Source organism: Protopterus annectens, chromosome 11.part0, assembly GCF_019279795.1.
Source record: "Protopterus annectens isolate FY-2018-M chromosome 11.part0, PAN1.0, whole genome shotgun sequence".
Classification (NCBI taxonomy): Eukaryota; Metazoa; Chordata; order Ceratodontiformes; family Protopteridae; genus Protopterus; species Protopterus annectens.
In genome coordinates, this window is record NC_056745.1 from 1,211,226,059 (window position 1) to 1,211,244,248 (window position 18,190).

The 18,190-nt window shown below is 36.8% G+C and overlaps 1 protein-coding gene across 1 annotated transcript in view; it reads left to right on the forward strand.

Annotated features, from left to right (window-relative positions):
- Positions 1-18,190, forward strand: part of DENND6B (DENN domain containing 6B) — a 1,114,433-nt gene that overhangs the window by 947,683 nt on the left and 148,560 nt on the right. The gene's annotated exons all lie outside the window — the stretch shown is intronic.

Consider the following 18,190-nt stretch of genomic DNA (forward strand, 5'->3'; position numbering starts at 1 on the left):
AAACAATCAAGAACACTCCCATAACCCCTGCTAATTATACGTATGTGTGTGTGTGTGTGTGTGTGTGTGTGTGTGTGTGTGTGTGTGTGTGTGTGTGTGTGTATATATATATATATATATATATATATATATATATATATATATATATATATATATATATATATAGCCAGATATAGATACATATGTGAATATAAATAAATCTATATTATGTACACATACACACGCACACACACACACATATATATATATATATATATATATATACACACACACACACACATATATATATATATATATATATATATATATATATATATATATATATATATATATATATACACACACACACATATATCAATGTATATGGATCTAGGTAACTTGACTGTAACTAATATCGACAAACTTCTGTGCATGCTCCAAGGATTAAAGTCATAGCAAATAATTTGGGGGGAGCTGTTTCTCCCACACCCCCTGCTAATTGTTTAATCCAGCTCTGAGATAGCACAATCCCCGGGGAAGGTGCATATTCCCCAACCCTTGGGATAGTTGATCTTGAGTACCTGTTTGACCATCTATTTTGTCAACCAAAGAGTGTGGGCAAAACAAAGGTCAACATTACATTATTTCTATTATTTTAAGCAAGACAGTGTATCTCTAGCTGTATATATATATATATATATATATATATATATATATATATATAGAGAGAGAGAGAGAGAGAGAGAAAGATACACATTATACACACAAATACAGATTTGTGTTATATTTTCTAGTAGAAATTTACAGTTAGTGAAATATTTCAGATATTGATTTTCTGTAAGATTTTTAATACTTTAACAGCAAATCTTTTTTTATATCAAGTGGAGAGTCAAACACATTATTAGAAAATGGAAAGTATGTTTCTAAATTTTTAGTTTCACTTTTCACTTTTTTGAAACATCTTAATATTTTGATTTCCTTTGGAACGATCTTAACCACGAGTATTTGGGAATGCTGTAGTTTGCACCTCTGATTCTGATAAGTCTCTGTGGAAGTTCTGAACTTGGATGCTAATTTTTTTCATAACTGATGGTGGGAATGGCTTTTTGGATAGCCCTTTGTTTGCCTCTCTGGACTCATCTCTAGTAACCTCAGGCAAGGAAGTATTACAAACGTAGTGTCTTTATTCAACACTGTCACTGTGAGACACTTTCATCTTTAACAAATGGCTTTGATTTCTCTTTGACAACTTTCTGCCCTCAATATGAACAACAATGAAAGATCTTGGCTGGTCATACTACTTCACAACCACATCAACTTGTTACTTTTCTTAAGAACCTTGGATTATTCGGACTCTTTCTCCTTATCGTATTGAGGATGGGTATTTTGCTGATTATAGTAGTAGTTTTTCATAGACTGACTTTGTTTCAGTTTTTTGTTGTACATTATCCAAATGTTTGGCCATCAGTAAGGATGTAGAAGGTAATTTATGTTCCATCTTTTTATGAAGTGGCTGAAGATCCACACTTTGCAGTGGAGTATTCACATATTCCAATAAAGCTAAGTGAATGTCAGCATAATAACTGTTGATGCTTTGTGGTTTCTTGAGTTTTTTGACAGTCTGTACACTCCTTTTAACCATTAGATTCTAGGTAGTTAGGACTGGAGGTAATGCATTGAAACCCTTTTTCTAGAAATCTTTTCATTTCTTACTTGAATGCTGTAGAATAGTGTGTGTATGCTGAACCTTTAAGAAGCATTTTAAGGTCAGCATGTGCATATATAAATAGCAGGCAGGTGCTAGCTTCACTGCTATGTTGTGAATGCAGCCAGAGAGTGAGCATGTATGATTGTAATAGCTAGTTTGTGTAAACGTTTATCTAAGTTAAAGTTATTAAGCCTCAATCCTGTGTTTGTACATAATAAAACAGATAAGAACCCAGAAAGACTCATTTATTTTATCCTGACTAGATGAGTGACATGGTGTCAGAACCTGGATTCCAGAGACTGCTTTTCAGAGCCATGAGGTGCAGAGATAACAGTGATGGTAAACTAAGAGAAACGAGCCGGAAAAAAATGCCATAAATGAGCCAAAGGTAATGAAAACTTGCATAAATGATTTATTTTATAAAAAAGATAAAATGCAGCATTACAAGGGCACAGACTGCATTGTTAAAGAAGCGAGAGGCACAGAAGGTTTATTAATTAAACAAATGGGATAACTACAGTTATTCAAAGTATCTCAAAGCATGTAAATGTACTTACAGTGTGTGCTTATTACTGTGCATTTATTCTGAAGCGTTTGTGTGCAAAGTGCAACTGTTTGATAAAGTGCAGTCAAAATGCGGCCATTTTGAAAAGTTTATTTGGCTGGGTGTGTCTATTTGCTTACTGCCACCATTACATAGTGTTTCTTGCACTGTAGAGTTATTTGGCAAAGTACAGCCATTTTGGAAAGTTTTGGTGTGCTGTGTACTGTTTATTCCAAAGTGCAGTTACTTTGAAATGTTTCTTACTCTGAGCTCCTTTTACCCAACTTATTCGCACAGTGCAGTTATTTTGAAATGTTTCTTACAAAGTACAGTAATTTCAAGAGTATTACATTGCCCAAGAGTCTTGTTTCGCAATGTTTCTTACACTGATAAGAGGTGATTTCTTACAGTACAGTAATTTCAAGAGTATTACAATGCCTGAGAGACTTATTTCACAAAGTTTAGTTATTCAGAGGCTTGTTGTGCTATTGGGCATAGTTACCAATACTGGCATAAATTTCGGGCATATGTATACATGTGTGTGTTCATGAATACTTGCAAAAGCATTCACTGGTATGTGTTAATATGGCAGACAGATCTTGAAAACCATCACCATTGGTGTTTGATCAGAAAATTGCAGAGAATTAGAGAACATTTGAACAAGAGTATGATATTTGCATACAAGCAGCTTATTTTGACAAAGATGCATGCACCCAGGCATTCATTCTGCTAAACCTAGCTGGGTCAGAGGCCATTGAAAGAGAGCATTCATTTGTGTATACATAAGCAGTATATGAGAGAGAAGGTGAAGACCGTCATATTGTTGTACAGGCTAAATCAAGGGAAGACCCCAAGTGTTTGAAGTACAAGTTCAGGGAAATGTGTAACCCCCCGCCAAGTATTACATTAGAGAGGCATTTCTTTTACACAAGAGATCAGAAACCAGGGGAAGCTTTTGCAGCTTATATAACTGACCTGAGAAACAAAGCTAAAACGTGTAGGTTTGGTGACTTAAAAGATGAGTTGGTAAAGGACAGGCTTGTGTGTGGTATTAATAGTACTGCAATGAGAAAGATTTTGCTTTGTGACAGTGATTTAATGCTGAGCAAAGCTATTGAGATTAGTCAAATCCATGAAGTTAAAGGAAGACATAAGAGAATGATTTCAGCAGGCTCTAGAGCAACTATAGACAGCATGCAACACATGGCTAGCAGAAACAGTCCTAAGCACATGGTAGCAGGGAGCCCTACAGGGTTTCCTGGGAGAAGCTGTAGTTTTCCAGCAAGTTCTAAGAAAAGGACATGCTCAGTGCAGTACAAGGATGAGTCAACAAAATCCAAATCCAGCTTTGTTGTCAACTGTTTCAATTTTGATGCCAATTATGAGTCTAAAAGAGGAAAACCCTTAGCATTTGGTCAGCAATGCCACAAGTGTAAAAACATGGAACCATTTTCAAAGGTTTTGCAAATCAAGTAAACCTCACACAGTTATAAAGAAGGGTCACTCGAAAAAGCAAGTTGATCATGTAGAGAGCTGCAATTCTACTTTCTGTATTGATGGTATATCAGTAATTGGTGAAAAGGTTGATGCAGTAAATTTGCTGACAAAGATTGAAGTGTTTTGTATGGTCCAAATCAATGGTAAATCCACCGGGCTTAAAATAGACACTAGTTCAAAGTGCAATGTTATGTCAGCAGGCACATTTGCTAAAGTGAGAACTGGTGAACAGCTCAATGTGGCTAGTTGTGCGAAACTTGTTGCTTATGGAGGTGGAGAAGTTCATAACGAAGGCTCAGTAGTCCTTTCATGTTATTTGGCTAGGAACTATTACAGCTTGTTATTCTATGTAGTCCGAAGACCTGTGCAGTCATCATTATTGGGTTTCAGAGACAGTTTGAGAATGAGATTGCTTTGTTTTACCAAAGAAGTTCGTCATATAAGCACATATATAGTTCCAGTTTTACTGAAGCTTTTTCCTCAGAGTATGCCCAAGTTTTTGATGACAAGTTGGGCAAACTTCCATTTGTGTATTCCATGAAGTTAGACCCAGAGGTCATTCCAGTAGTCAGACCAGCAAGAAAAGTTCCGATAGCTATGCAGGATAAAGTCAAAGCTCAGTTGGATGAAATGGTGCAGCAAGGTGTAATTTGTCCAGTTACAGAACCAACTGAATGGGTGTTGTCCATGGTAGCAGCCCACAAAAAGGCTCAGATGAAATCAGAATATGTATTGACCCAAGAGATTTGAGCAAAGCATTAAAGAGAAGGCATCATCCAATGCGTACAGTTGAGGAAGTCTCAGCCGCAATACAAAATGCCGCTGTTTTTCTGTCTCGGATGCAAAAAGTTAGTTTTGGCAAGGGATACTTGATCACATATCCTCATTACGGACTACTTTCAGTACCCCATTTGGCAGATATAGATTCCTCAGGATGCCATTTGGAATAAATTCTGCAAGTGAAGTCTTTCAGCGTGCAGTATAGCAAATTTTTTCAGGTTATCCTTGTGCCATAATAGTAGATGATTTATTGGTTGGAGGCAATGGTGAAGCAGAGCATGACCGAAATCTTAAGAGAGTTCTAGACAGAACACATGAAGTGACCTTAAAGCTCAATCCTCTGAAGTGCAAATTCATACTACCAGAAGTTACATATGTATGTCATTTATTCGGGTCTATGTTACGATGTCAAAAGACAAGTTCACTGAACATGTCTTTATCAACACATAAATATCAACCTTTTGAAATGCCGAACTGCCACATCAGTGAATTTTTTCACAGGGGAAAAAAAATCACTTGCCCATCATCGGGGATTTGCCCTTTTCCCCACTGTTGTGCAATCTCAGAGTTGGTATATTTAGTTAAGGGGTGTGAGGGGCATAGCCTCCCACATTGCGGGGAGGGGGGGGCAAAGCCTCCCCACTATGTAGGGTTTGAATGTTTATTTGTTTTGTATGGCCGAGCACTTTTTTCCCCTGGCAAAAAATTCGCTGAAGTGGCTGTTTGACATTTCAAAAGGTTGATATTTACGTGTCGATAAATGTGTTCGGTGAACTCGTCTTTCAACATTGTAATATAGACCTATTTATTCGCTAGCACTGGCTCAAGACCAGACCTGTCCAAGCAAGCAGCCATTCTTGAGATGCCAGCACCAGATAATTATCAAGCTCTACAACGTTTTCTCTGTATGGTCAGCTATGTAGGCAAGTTTGTACCAGACGTCAGTGAGTTGACAGCACCTCTGAGAGAGCTAATGCGTAAAAATGTTATGTGGCCTTGGTTATAATAGCACTAGAAAGCATTTGAAGACTTTAAGCAGAAAATTGCCACCCCACCTATATTAAGATGCTATGATGTCAATAAACCAATAACTCTTTCCTGTGATGCTTCAAAATTTGGCCATGGCGCAGTTATTCCTCAAGCGAGCAGACCAGTAGCCTGGGCATCTAGAACTCTTACCCAAACTGAAGTGCAATATGCTCAAATTGAGAAAGAAGTTTTGGCAATAGTGTTTGCACGTTCAAAGTTTCATGATTATATCTGTGGTTGAGCTATTCAGACTGAAATTGATCACCAACTTCTAGTTAATATTCTAAAGAAGCCTATGCATTCAGCTCTAGTGAGATTACAAATAATGATGCTCAAATTGCAAAAGTACAACTTCAGAATGGTCTATACAAAAGGCTAACTTCTTTATCTGGCTGATACCTTTTTCAGATTGCCCAGAAATGCAACGGAACAGCTTCATGCAGAGAATTTTGACTTTGACGTCATGGAAGTGCATAATTTTTCGGGTCTATATTAGATCACTGAACGCTTAAAAAAAGTGAACGGTGATTAATCGACCCTATGTAAGCAAAAGCTTACAATTTTGAACTGTCAGAACAGCAATTTTTTTTTCCTAGGGAAAAACATTGCTGTTCCAACAAAAATAAATAAATAAATAAATAAATAAAACACTTTACACATTACATTAAGTGGAGGGCTTCACCCCCCTCCACTTAAATATACCAACTCCAAGACCACACTAGAGTGCCAAAAACGGCAAAGTAACGAAGTGGCCAAGTGAATTTTTTCCCAGGGAAAGAATTCGCTCAAAAGCCACTTCGATATTTTGCCATTTCAGGCTTTTGAGTTCGACCAAGATGCATTCTTTTGAATGTGTCTTCGCTCTTCTTATAGGTTCATAGGTTGGTACTGGGCTATCTGCCTGAAGGCATATATTAGCCCAGCCACATTGTGCGATATTCACCGCCCCTTTAGTAGTTCCCTAGACCCTTGTACTAGCAGCTAGTACCCTTGGCCCCTATCTAGTAGTGCTGTTGGTGTGATCCCCGGTGTGAACTTTCTGTTACCCATCCACTCATCAAGGAACCTAATTTCCTGATAGGGAACCTAATTTTTCTACCACAAGACTTGAGCTGAGAGATCATACAAAGACTGATCCAATTTTGCAAAAGCTGAACCACTACATTTATGTTGGATGGCCGTCAAAGCAGTCTAGTGTACCACCTGAAGTGCAAACTTATTTTCCTTACATAGATAAGATGTTGATGGAAGATGGCATTATTTTCAAAGGTCCTAGAATTGTTATTCCTGCTTCCTTACAACATGAAGATATCCAGATTTTGCATCGTGGTCACCCAGGTCTAAATCTACTAAAAGAAGGGTGAGACAACTAGTATTTTGGCCTTCTCTAGTAAAAGTAATTGATATAGTATTTTCTTCTTGTTCAGTGTGCAGTAATACTCAACCACTATGAATACACCAAAACGAACCACAGAAAAATTCCAAGATTCTGAAGCAAGGCAGTCACATAATAATATTTTTATTTTCCGTTACATTCCACAACTCTTTATACTTGTAAAACCAGTTAAGTACAAGTTATAAAGAACAAAAAATCCAGGCAGGATACCAGCCCAAAAAAATCTGAGTGGAATAACTTTATTTAGTACAGCAAAACAATAAAACAAGCGCTTTTGCTTGGCTTAATGTCGAGCTTTCTCAAGTTCATAGTAAAACTGCCAAATGGCAACATTAAATAGTCCCTTCAAATTCACGTAATTAATTACTTAATTAATGTAATAAAATTAATTTAATGCTATAGTTAGTAAATAAAAGGCACATTACCAAGCCACTAAAAACTTAAAACAAAATAGTATGTCAATGTTGTTGTTTAAATCCACTAACTAGATGAGAAAATGCAAAAGGCAAAGAACAAGGATAAAAGAGCAAAAATACCACCATACATTAATATGTACATTAAAAATGTTAAAAATATTAAAAAGTTTTTTAAAAAATATTTAAGAATATTTAAAAATATTTAAAGGTGTGTGTAGCTGTGTGAAATTGTCTGGAGCTAGAAACCTCACAGGCGTGCCATTCTATTAAGTCTATTATATCAAGTTATAAAGCAACATAAGCACTTTCATTCCTTAAAATAATATCGGGAACTTCGTCAGACAAATTTAAAACCCCATTAACTAAACTTAAATGTTTTTTCACCACATACATAAAATGCATCACACACCCACACCCCCAGAATCAACCATTTAACATCACAGTACCAGCCACACCCCCTAACAATATGGGTGTGTTATAACCATTAAATTCATTATGTTTATACATTCTGTTTATACAAACCACCATATAATTTATTATAAAAACTTTCTTTTTATCTCCTTAACCCCTTTATTTTTAAAAGGCACTTAATATTCATGGCTTCATTTAAATCTGGCCATCTATGTGCATTTAAATGCATTTGCCATTCTAACTCTGCTTTTTCAAGCAGCAATGGCCAGGCTCCACCCGTAGGGGAAATTTTTAATTTTTCTTAAATAATACATTTAAATTTATGGCCTATATTAGTGGTACAGTGTTTGGGATTTCCTTCTGTGTGGAGTCTGCATGTCTTCCCCGCGGTTGGGTAGCGTTCGAAAGACATGCGTGCATAAATGGGCGTGCCTTCGTTGAAGCTTGGGCGTCGAACTGGCACCTCGGCTTTTCATAAAAATCTACTGCAAATCATTAGTGGACTGGAGTTCCGCTGTGGCGACCCCTTACCGGGAAAAAGCCGAAAGACAAACAACAACATTAGTGGTACAGTGTTTTGCTAAAGCATTGGTTTGGTTTCTTTTGAAAACCTGATGTCACTAAGATGTTCACCAATCCTATTTTTTAACTTTCTTCCCATTTTGCCTATATAGAAACATGGGCAATTGGAACATATTGCACAGTATACCACTTTTTTTTGCATTACAGCATAATTTGCCATAAATTTTTATTTTATAATTGTTGATCTTAATTTCACTGCCTTCTAGGAAATAGGAACAATAGACACAAGTTCTGCATTTATACATGTGACCTATTCTTTTTATTTCCCGGGGATTCTCAATCATATTGTTAAAATTTAAACCCCTTTTGTAAACAAACAGAGGTTTATCTCTGATGTGATTCTCAGGTTTTTCACATCCCTCATAATATCCCAATTTTTAAATATTATATTCCTGTTCTGTTGGGTATCCTTATTTCAAAAATGTATTTCTTAAGTTATCACATTCCTTCATAAAGGCCTTCCATTTGGTGACCATATGTGCTACTTTTATGTATTGGCCCTTGATAACCGCTCTTTTTTATAAAAAAGGCTGACTATTATTGTAGTACAAGAAGGTATTAGAATAAATCTTCTTATGGAAAATCTCGGCCAAAAATCCATTATTTTCAATATCTTTCTTTAATATAACATCCAGATAGTCTATTTCGTTTTCATTAATACTGTGCGTAAATCTCAGAAAAGTTGTAATTTTATTTATAAATTCTAGGAAGTCAAGGACTTTATCCTTAGGGCCTTTCCAAAGGATGAATATATCATCCAAAAAAAATTGTGTATGCATAACAATATTGAAAAAAATGGGGATTTAACTAAATATTTACTTTCCCACTCTAACATAATAATATTTGCATACAACCTGCCACATAACGAACCCATCGCCACACCTTCCATCTGAAGATAAAATTAATTTTCAAATAAAATAAATTTTTTTATGAGTGCCATCCAATAATTGTTTGTATACATTTATTTGATCTTGAGGCACCATTTTCTTTCTTAGGTACTCACAAAACCATTTTTCACCTGTTTCATGAGCTATACAAGTATACAGGTCTTTTACATCTACTGTGATAAATAACAAGTCCTTGTCAAATTTCACTTCATAATTCTTTTCAACACATGAAAGGGGCTCGTTTATGATGTACTGTTTTAATTTTGTATCCAGATATTTGGCTAAAGGATATGTTATTGAGCCCCTTGCATTTGCAATGGGGCGCATTGCTTGTTGAGCCAAATTTTTATGTAGTTTTGGTACTCCAAAAATCACTGGGGGTTACTGGATAAATTTTATTAAGATAATTTTGTTCTTCTATATCAATCGATCCATCAATAAATAAATCATTCAGAAACCTCCTTATTTTTTATATGCAATATTCAATTCATTCAATGAACCTTTTTTTATAGGTATGACTACTCAGGATATGTATCATTTTTGCATTGTAGTCAGATTTATTCATAACCACTAAACCACCCCCCCTTATCAGCTTTCATAAAGCTTATCCCATTCTCACTTCTTTGAAAATCCAAATTAATTTGTTCTCCATTACTTAAGTTGTTTTTAGAATGAATTGTTGGACTTTGCTGTGTGCGTAATGCTCTATTTTAAGCAGGTTATGATCAAAGTCATTCAAATACACATTTAAATTGTTCAAGTTAGAACTAGAATTCTCACAAAACACTGTTTTTACTTTTAACCAGTCGTTTAATGTAGGCAAGGTGTTTCCCCACCCCTCAATTCCATTACTTATATTACATCTTATGTCAGTACTAACCTCTTCATTTCTCAGATTTGGTCTCTTTGTTAAATGTTGTTCCAAGTTGGTACCAGAATTATTTCCCATATTGTTGTTTGTTGGTGTCATAGGAAAAATAAACTTTAAAAATGATCAATACACTGTAGGTTCAGGTTAAGGCACTTTAGTCTTGCAGCAAGGAGACAAAAACGTGCTAATACAGAGTTTGTCTAACTAGAATCAGGAAGTACAGACATTTTTATACATTTTCTAATAAGACATTGCCTACCAAGCTGACGTAACAGATCATATGTTTTAACATTATCATTACATAGCAGCTGTTTGTCCATGATTTTCTGTTTGCATTATCAATTTTATGAAAACTTCCTAAGAAAAACAACGTGGCCTTGGTGACCACCGGTTAGATACAACTTCCCACTATGTTATGTTACCATTCAAGGTACTATAGCTAATTTGAGCACAAAGCAAGTACAGATTCTTCAAGCAGTCTTTTGTTTCATGTATCTCTTCTTTTCCGCAGCTGTGCATGTTCTCATAACACAAACAGAGGTGATTGTTCATATTCAATCATGAGAAAGAAAACAGTATTGTTCTATTCATACACTATTCATACATTTTCCTGACCTAGCAGATAATCACCTGCTTCTCAATACATTTCCAAAAGGCATAAACATGAATTTTGCTGTGCCAGCAAATACTAGGTCAGGGTGTATCTTGCACTTTCAGAAAGCATACTGTGGTTTGAAAAATCATCTTATAATTTCATACAGAATTAAGCTTGTACATAAAATAGAATGAAAATGTGTTAACCCTTTTAGCTTCTAATAAGCATTAGACATATACAAAATTAATATTTTTCTGACATTTCCCCCCTGTTAATACTTTTTATTCTATTTTCAAAAGCATAAACAGTTTGCTTCTTCTCCTAACCTCTTCCATTCTGGATTTGCAGTTAAGAGAGTCATTTAGTTTAGACTTATGAAAGCATTTCAGTTTTCAACAACTCTTCAATTTCAGTACTTTGATACAAAGTCTCAGAAACTGATATGTCTATAAAATCTTTGATTAACTTTTTCATGCAGGGAATACCACAACACATGCATGCTCCTAATAGGAGTAATCCCACACAAATAGCAATCAGAATGTTCATTAGGATGGAACCCTACCCCCCAAACAAATTCTGGAAAAAGTCCATCAGAGGGTTTGGGCCTGGTTTGGTCATAGTCGACACTTGCTGGATCACCTCATGATGGTCGTTTATCTCATGTTGGTTGTCAGGAATATACGAACAGCATTCTTCTTTGATTAAAGCGCACGTACCACCTCTCGCCGCTAGGGTGAAGTCAAGAGCCATGCGGTTTTGAAGCACCACAGTTCTCATAGCATTTAGTTCATCAGTCACTAATTCGAGAGCAGAAAAAGTTGCGTTGCTCATAACTTTGAGAAGTTTGGACAGTTTTCTCAGCTCCCATATCGATTTCACTGCGCCATATGCATGGGCTATACCTGCCCATGATATAATAGTGTCACTCAAGTCCATGTGTGTCAGTTTATCTTTGTTTTTCATGGAGTTATGGTTTCTCCACCCTGCTTCGATTCGTCCCACTGGATTCTCGGGTCTCTTGATTGGACTTCTAGGTTTACTGCTGACCTCTCTGACATTTCGAATTTTCCCCTGAGGCAAAGTTGCAGTGTGTCATATGGCCGGAACCAGGTAACCCAAAAATCAACTGCCGGGCCAATTCTCAGGTAGCCATTTGTATGCCTTTTTCCCACAAACAAAATAACAATTCTCTACTTTAGTATTGATATATGCTCGCCCTGCATGAAACATCTTCTTGTCAATAATAGAAAGTTGCTTAAAAAGAACAGGATTATGTTGTATTTCACTAACAGTCTTTTTCATTTTCTCAAGATATGAGTCATAGTTTGCATCACAGATAGTTTCTGTCTTATTAGCCTTAATATAACATTTATAAGAAACAGTTACATTGCAATTGCTCCAACCCACCTGAATAGTGTCATTTTTATAAAAACATACAATTCCTTTTTGTGTAACCGGTAGGTACAATGCTATTTTGTCTTGTGATTTCACAGGTGTAGTATCAAAAATCAAGTTTTCCCAGGTCTCATTGACCCCTAGGGGGACAGCAATCATTAATAAACCCCTGTATGCTGTTAGTATAGCTGTGCAAATCCAGCAGTTTGAAACATTAAAAGTCTCAGCATACACATATTTAATTGCTTGGTAACTGTTAAAGTTTGGATGCCAGTCTACGAGTAATGCATCACGTTTGTTCAGTTCAACTCGTGTGGCTGAAAAAAGGAAAGGCCACAGCAAAAAAAATCATTGTTATCAGTATAGCTAACAGGATGATCATGTAATTTTTCTGAGGTTGTTCTGCATCCCTGTTTACTCTATACCTGGTCATTTTGTTCTCGTGGTACAACAGTAACAAGGTTTTTGTCCAGTTCAAAGTTCTTAACCAATTTACAGTGTGTCAGATGAATCCAGGACGCTCGCTCTGCGATTTTGACTGCAGTGGGTGTTGACAGTAGCACTTGGTATGGTCCTTCCCACTTTGGAGAACTCCAATTTCTTTTCTTCACGACCTTCACCCAGACCCACGTGCCTGGGACTACTACTGCTTCCGATGGTCTACCATGTGCTTTGTAATAAAACTACTTATGGGTGCAATACTGCCTTTTAAAAATGTATTCTTTAATTGCTGCTTATATGGGGAATCATGTGTTTGATCTTCAGGTACCTGCATTCCACAATGGTTATTAAAACACTCTAATAATCTGGCATAATATCTATCAACAGTTTCACCTTCTTGTTGTATGCATTGATTAATGCAAGTCCAGTCAGCCCTAGGCTTCCATTTCTCAGAGATCCGGTCTGTCAGACCTTTCACTCTGTTATCCAGTTCTGCGTTACTATGTGGGAGTGGCCTATGTTCTGTGTCACGGGGATTCCAGTTGCCACTGATCATGTGCCAATCTGGACCTACGATTTGTCTGACTACTTTCTCTACTTCTTCTCCATTTAAATGGTAACTTAATCTCATGCCCTGTAAGTCTTCCAAGAATTTTCTAAAATTAACTTTCGGATGGGGAATTCCCTCTGTGGCTTTCCGGATGTCTTCCGGTGTCCACGGTCTATATACTAGAAGAGTCAGGTCCTGTCCTGCCTGTGGATTTGGTACTTCTATGAGTGGACATATCTCTTCTTCACTCATAGCTCGTGAATTTTTATTTATTTCATACAATTCAATATCCCCTCCTAAGTTGCGTGTTCGAGAGCTAGTCTCAACAGGATCTCTGACAAACGATTTTGATTTCGCAGGGAAAGTTGGGTATAGAGGAGGTGGATCTGCTTGTCCACTCGCTTCATATTCTGGTAAGGGGAGTGGAGGGGGCGGAGGGGCTGATGCTATTACCAAGTTATTGTCTTCTTTATCTAAAAACATTGCTTTTGAATTTTTATTCTTTTGTTCCCTGCAGTTTGCTTCCTCAAGCCACCTGTGTGCCTGAGGAACTCCCAATTGACGTTGCTTTTTTACCTGACCTTTTGCATCTGTTTTAAGTTGTTTGACAAGTTTGATAAGTTAAGGTTTATCCAATTTGCCATCAAATTTGTATTTATTAACCCATTTTGTATAGTACCTAACGTTATCGGCATGTTGTAATTGCATATATTTCGCGTCTTCGGTTAATGGCGGATCTCGGGATCTTTTTGTGCACTTATTTCCCATATTGTTTTAACTTAGTTAGAAATTGTTACGTAACCCTTCTTATCACGTGGTACCACGATTTTCTCTTTTTCACAGTTTATCTAGAATAACTGCCTACATATCCTGTTTCCCTGATCTATGACAAGACAGCAATCTTTTTTGTCCCTGATTTATATAAAATCTCCCTGACAAAAACAAATACTGTAACAAGTCCCTGATCTGAAACAAAGAAAAGGTAAATTCCTCCTTACCTGAGCCTCCGTGATTGATCGTCTCACCGGAACTGTTGACTCGTCCTCCAGTCGCAGATCAGAAACAGTGGCTGGCCTCTTTTGAACGACAATTCAGTCGGAGGTCTTTTCAGAGCAGAAGAACCAATGTGTTCTCTTCCCCGTACGGTTTCATGCCACCGGGCCCATCTGACCTGAGCTAGAGCGAGAGATTTCCGGCTCGAAGGACCAATCTGTCATAGGAAAAATAAACTTTAAAAATGATCAATACACAGTAGGTTCAGGTTAAGGCACTTTAATCTTGCAGCAAGGAGACAAAAACGTGCTAATACAGAGTTTGTCTAACTAGAATCAGGAAGTACAGACATTTTTATACATTTTCTAATAAGACATTGCCTACCAAGCTGACGTAACAGATCATAAGTTTTAACATCATCATTACATAGCAGCTGTTTGTCCATGATTTTCTGCTTGCACTATCAATTTTATGAAAACTTCCTAAGAAAAATGTGGCCTTGGTGACCACCGGTTAGATACAACTTCCCACTATGTTATGTTACCATTCAAGGTACTATAGCTAATTCGAGCACAAAGCAAGTACAGATTCTTCAAGCAGTCTTTTGTTTCATGTATCTCTTCTTTTCCGCAGCTGTGCATGTTCTCATAACACGAACAGAGCTGATTGTTCATATTCAATCATGAGAAAGAAAACATTATTGTTCTATTCATACACTATTCATACATTTTCCTGACCTAGCAGATAATCACCTGCTTCTCAGTACATTTTCAAAAGGCATAAACATGAATTTTGCTGTGCTAGCAAATACTAAGTCAGGGTGCATCTTGCAGTTTCAGAAAGCATACTGTGGTTTGAAAAATCATCTTATAATTTCATACAGAATTAAGCTTGTACATAAAATAGAATGAAAATGTGTTAACCCTTTTAGCTTCTAATAAGCATTAGACATATACAAAATGAATATTTTTCTGACAGTTGGTAAATCCTGGTGTTGACTGCTCCTATACTCATGTGTGGACAACTGCGACAATGTCAGCTGTTCTGTTCTCTCCATCCTTTTTGTTAGTTGCTGTATTAGCACTGTAAGGTCCACAATCAACTCCTCCAAGGTTTGGGATGAACGAACTTGTGTAGACTCCATTAGCTTCTGAACTAGAACACCAAAAAAACTCCTCAACTACTACAAATACACCAAAACAAACCCCAGAAAAATTCCAAGATTCAGAAGCAAGGCAGTCACGTAATAACGTTTTTATTTTCCGTTACACTCCACAACTCTCTATACTTGTAAAACCAGTTAAATACAAGTTATAAAACAATGTAAGCACTTTTGTTCCTTAAAATAATAATACCCAGTAGAAATGGTTGACAGTTTAAGAGACGAAGTAATAAATAAAAGGGCAAAAGGGCACTTTAACCCAATTTTGGGTAGTAAAGTAATGAATGGGTCTAATATTGAGGGCCATAATAATACCTTAAGTAATATTGCTTGTGACCATATTCATTTATCAGGTGAAGAACATGTAAATAGTTCCACCTGTCTTAATGAATGCACAAAAAAATCTAGGTTGCGCATTTATCTCTACTTTTAGTAGTCATCATACCTCTCAACCGTACCGAATTCCTTGGTTTTTACCGGTTTTGAGGGTAAAGTATTGGGGTGCCACGAATTCCCGACTGGCCCCCTTAATTTCCGAATTTCATAGACTTTTTTTAAAAACAATTTACCACTTTAAATGTATTGCTGATGTTACCACACATCACCAGCCTACAGGGGTGTGCGTGATGACATCAGCTACTGCCTGTTGGACTGGAGGGAATAGAAAAATATGAACAGCAATGGTGGGGGAGATGGATCATGTGCATATACCTTTTGCAGAGTCCACCCACATCATGTCCCAGCCTCCAGGTAAGAACATTCATTGTTCTTCAGCCATTTCAGCTTATCTCTTTGGGCATTACCATTTTACCTGCTATTGTTGGGCCATTATGTGTACAAAGTTTATCTGCTGCTGGGCCATTTCTCTCTGTGGGCTGTTTCAGTTTTGCTGCCTGCTGCTCGTTTCAATTTAATCTGAATGTGTACTTGAGGCTGCGTGTACTGCTGGTTTCAATTTATTTTATCTGAGCCCTGACCTGACCTGTTTCAGTGTATTTTAAATGAGGTGTGCTACTCGTTTCTTTTGCTGCTGCAGTTTCTTTTAAGTGCTCATATCATCTGGGCAAGTGTAGCTGCTGCTCGTTTCAATTTATTTTATTTTATCTGAACCCTGAGCCATTTCAATTTATTTTAAATGAGGTGTGCATTTCAATGTCTTACTTTAGCTGCTGGTTGTGTGCTGCTCGTTTCAATATATTTTTATTTAGCTGCTGGTTTATCTGAGCCATGCTGCTCATCGTTTCAATGTATTTTAAATCGTATCGGGCTGGGCAATTATTTTAGGTAGGTGTGTGTGTGTGTGTGTGTGTGTGTGTGTGTGTGTGTGTGTGTGTGTGTGTGTGTGTGTGTGTGTGTGTGTGTGTGTGTGTGTGTGTGTGTGTGTGTGTGTGTGTGTGTGCGTGCGTGTGTGTGCGTGTTTGTGTATGTGTGTGTGCGTGATTACCGAGTGTGAGCTCTACAAACTTCAGACTCCACTACTTTTTGTTGTTCTATCTACCAGAAGCTAACTTATTTTACGTAAAGAGTCTCCATGAACCATAACATAAACACACAAATGGAGTAAGACGCAACAAGAATCACTCCATTGCCATGAAGTCTTGACCTGGAAGAATACTTCAGGTCATTTTGTTCGGCTGGGAGAAAGTGTCTAAACTACTTTACACTACTGTGCTGAAACTAGATTGTAATGTATAAATGCAGAACTTGTGTCTATTCTTCTTATATCCTAGAAGGCAGTGAATTTAAGATCAACAATTATAAAATAAAAATTTATGACAAATTATTCTGTAATGCAGAAAAAGTGGTATACTGTGCAATATGTTCCAGTAGCCCATGTTTCTATATAGGCAAAACGGAACGAAAGTTAAAAAATAAGATTGGTAAACATCTTAGTAACATCAGGTTTTCAAAAGAAACCAGTGCTTTAGCAAAACACTGTACCACTAATATAGGCCATAAATTTAAATGTATTATTTTAGAAAAATTAAAAATTTCCGCTAGGGGTGGAGCCTGGCCATTGCTGCTTGAAAAAGCCGAGTTAGAATGGCAAATGCATTTAAATGTGCATAGATGGCCAGGTTTAAATGAAGCCGTGAATATTAAGTGCCTTTTAAAAATAAAGGCATTAAGGAGATAAAAAAGAAAGTTTTTATAATAAATTATATGGTGGATTGTATAAACATAATGAATTTAATGGTTCTAACACACCCATATTGTTGGGGGTGTGGTTGGTACTGTGATGTTAATTGGTTGATTCTGGAGGATCCATTTTACGTATGTGGTGAAAAAACATTTAAATTTAGTTAATGGGATTTTACATTTGTCTGATGAAGTTCCTGATATTATTTTAAGGAACAAAAGCGCTTACATTGTTTTATAACTTGTATTTAACTGGTTTTGCAAGTATAAAGAGTTGGGGAGTGCAACAGAAAATAAAAACGTTATTACGTGACTGCCTTGCTTCTGAATCTTGGAATATTTCTGTGGTTCATTATGCAGTACTACTAAACCACATTTGCAAAAAGAACCACTTGGTCAACAGTAGCCACTGAAATATTCCAGTGGAACAATCAGCATTACTTAGTGTTGGCAGACTCTTATTCGAACTGGTTTGAGATTGATTTACTACCTAACCTAACGTCCACTGCTGTTATTGCCAAGTTAAAACGTCATTTCTCAGTCCATTGTAGTCCACACAAAGTTATTTCTGACAGTGGTACCCAATTTGCCAGTCACTTGTTTCAGAAATTTGCAAAAGAATGGGACTTTGTACATATTACTAGTAATCCAGAGTATCCACAGTCAAATAGACTAGCTGAACGTGCAGTACAGAGTGCAAAGTGATTACTTGAGAGGTCAAAGCTGTATAATACCTATGTCTTTTTGAATTTACTTAATCTCAGAAACATACCCTGTGATGATGTAGTTGTCTCGCTTGCTCAGAGACTTCTATC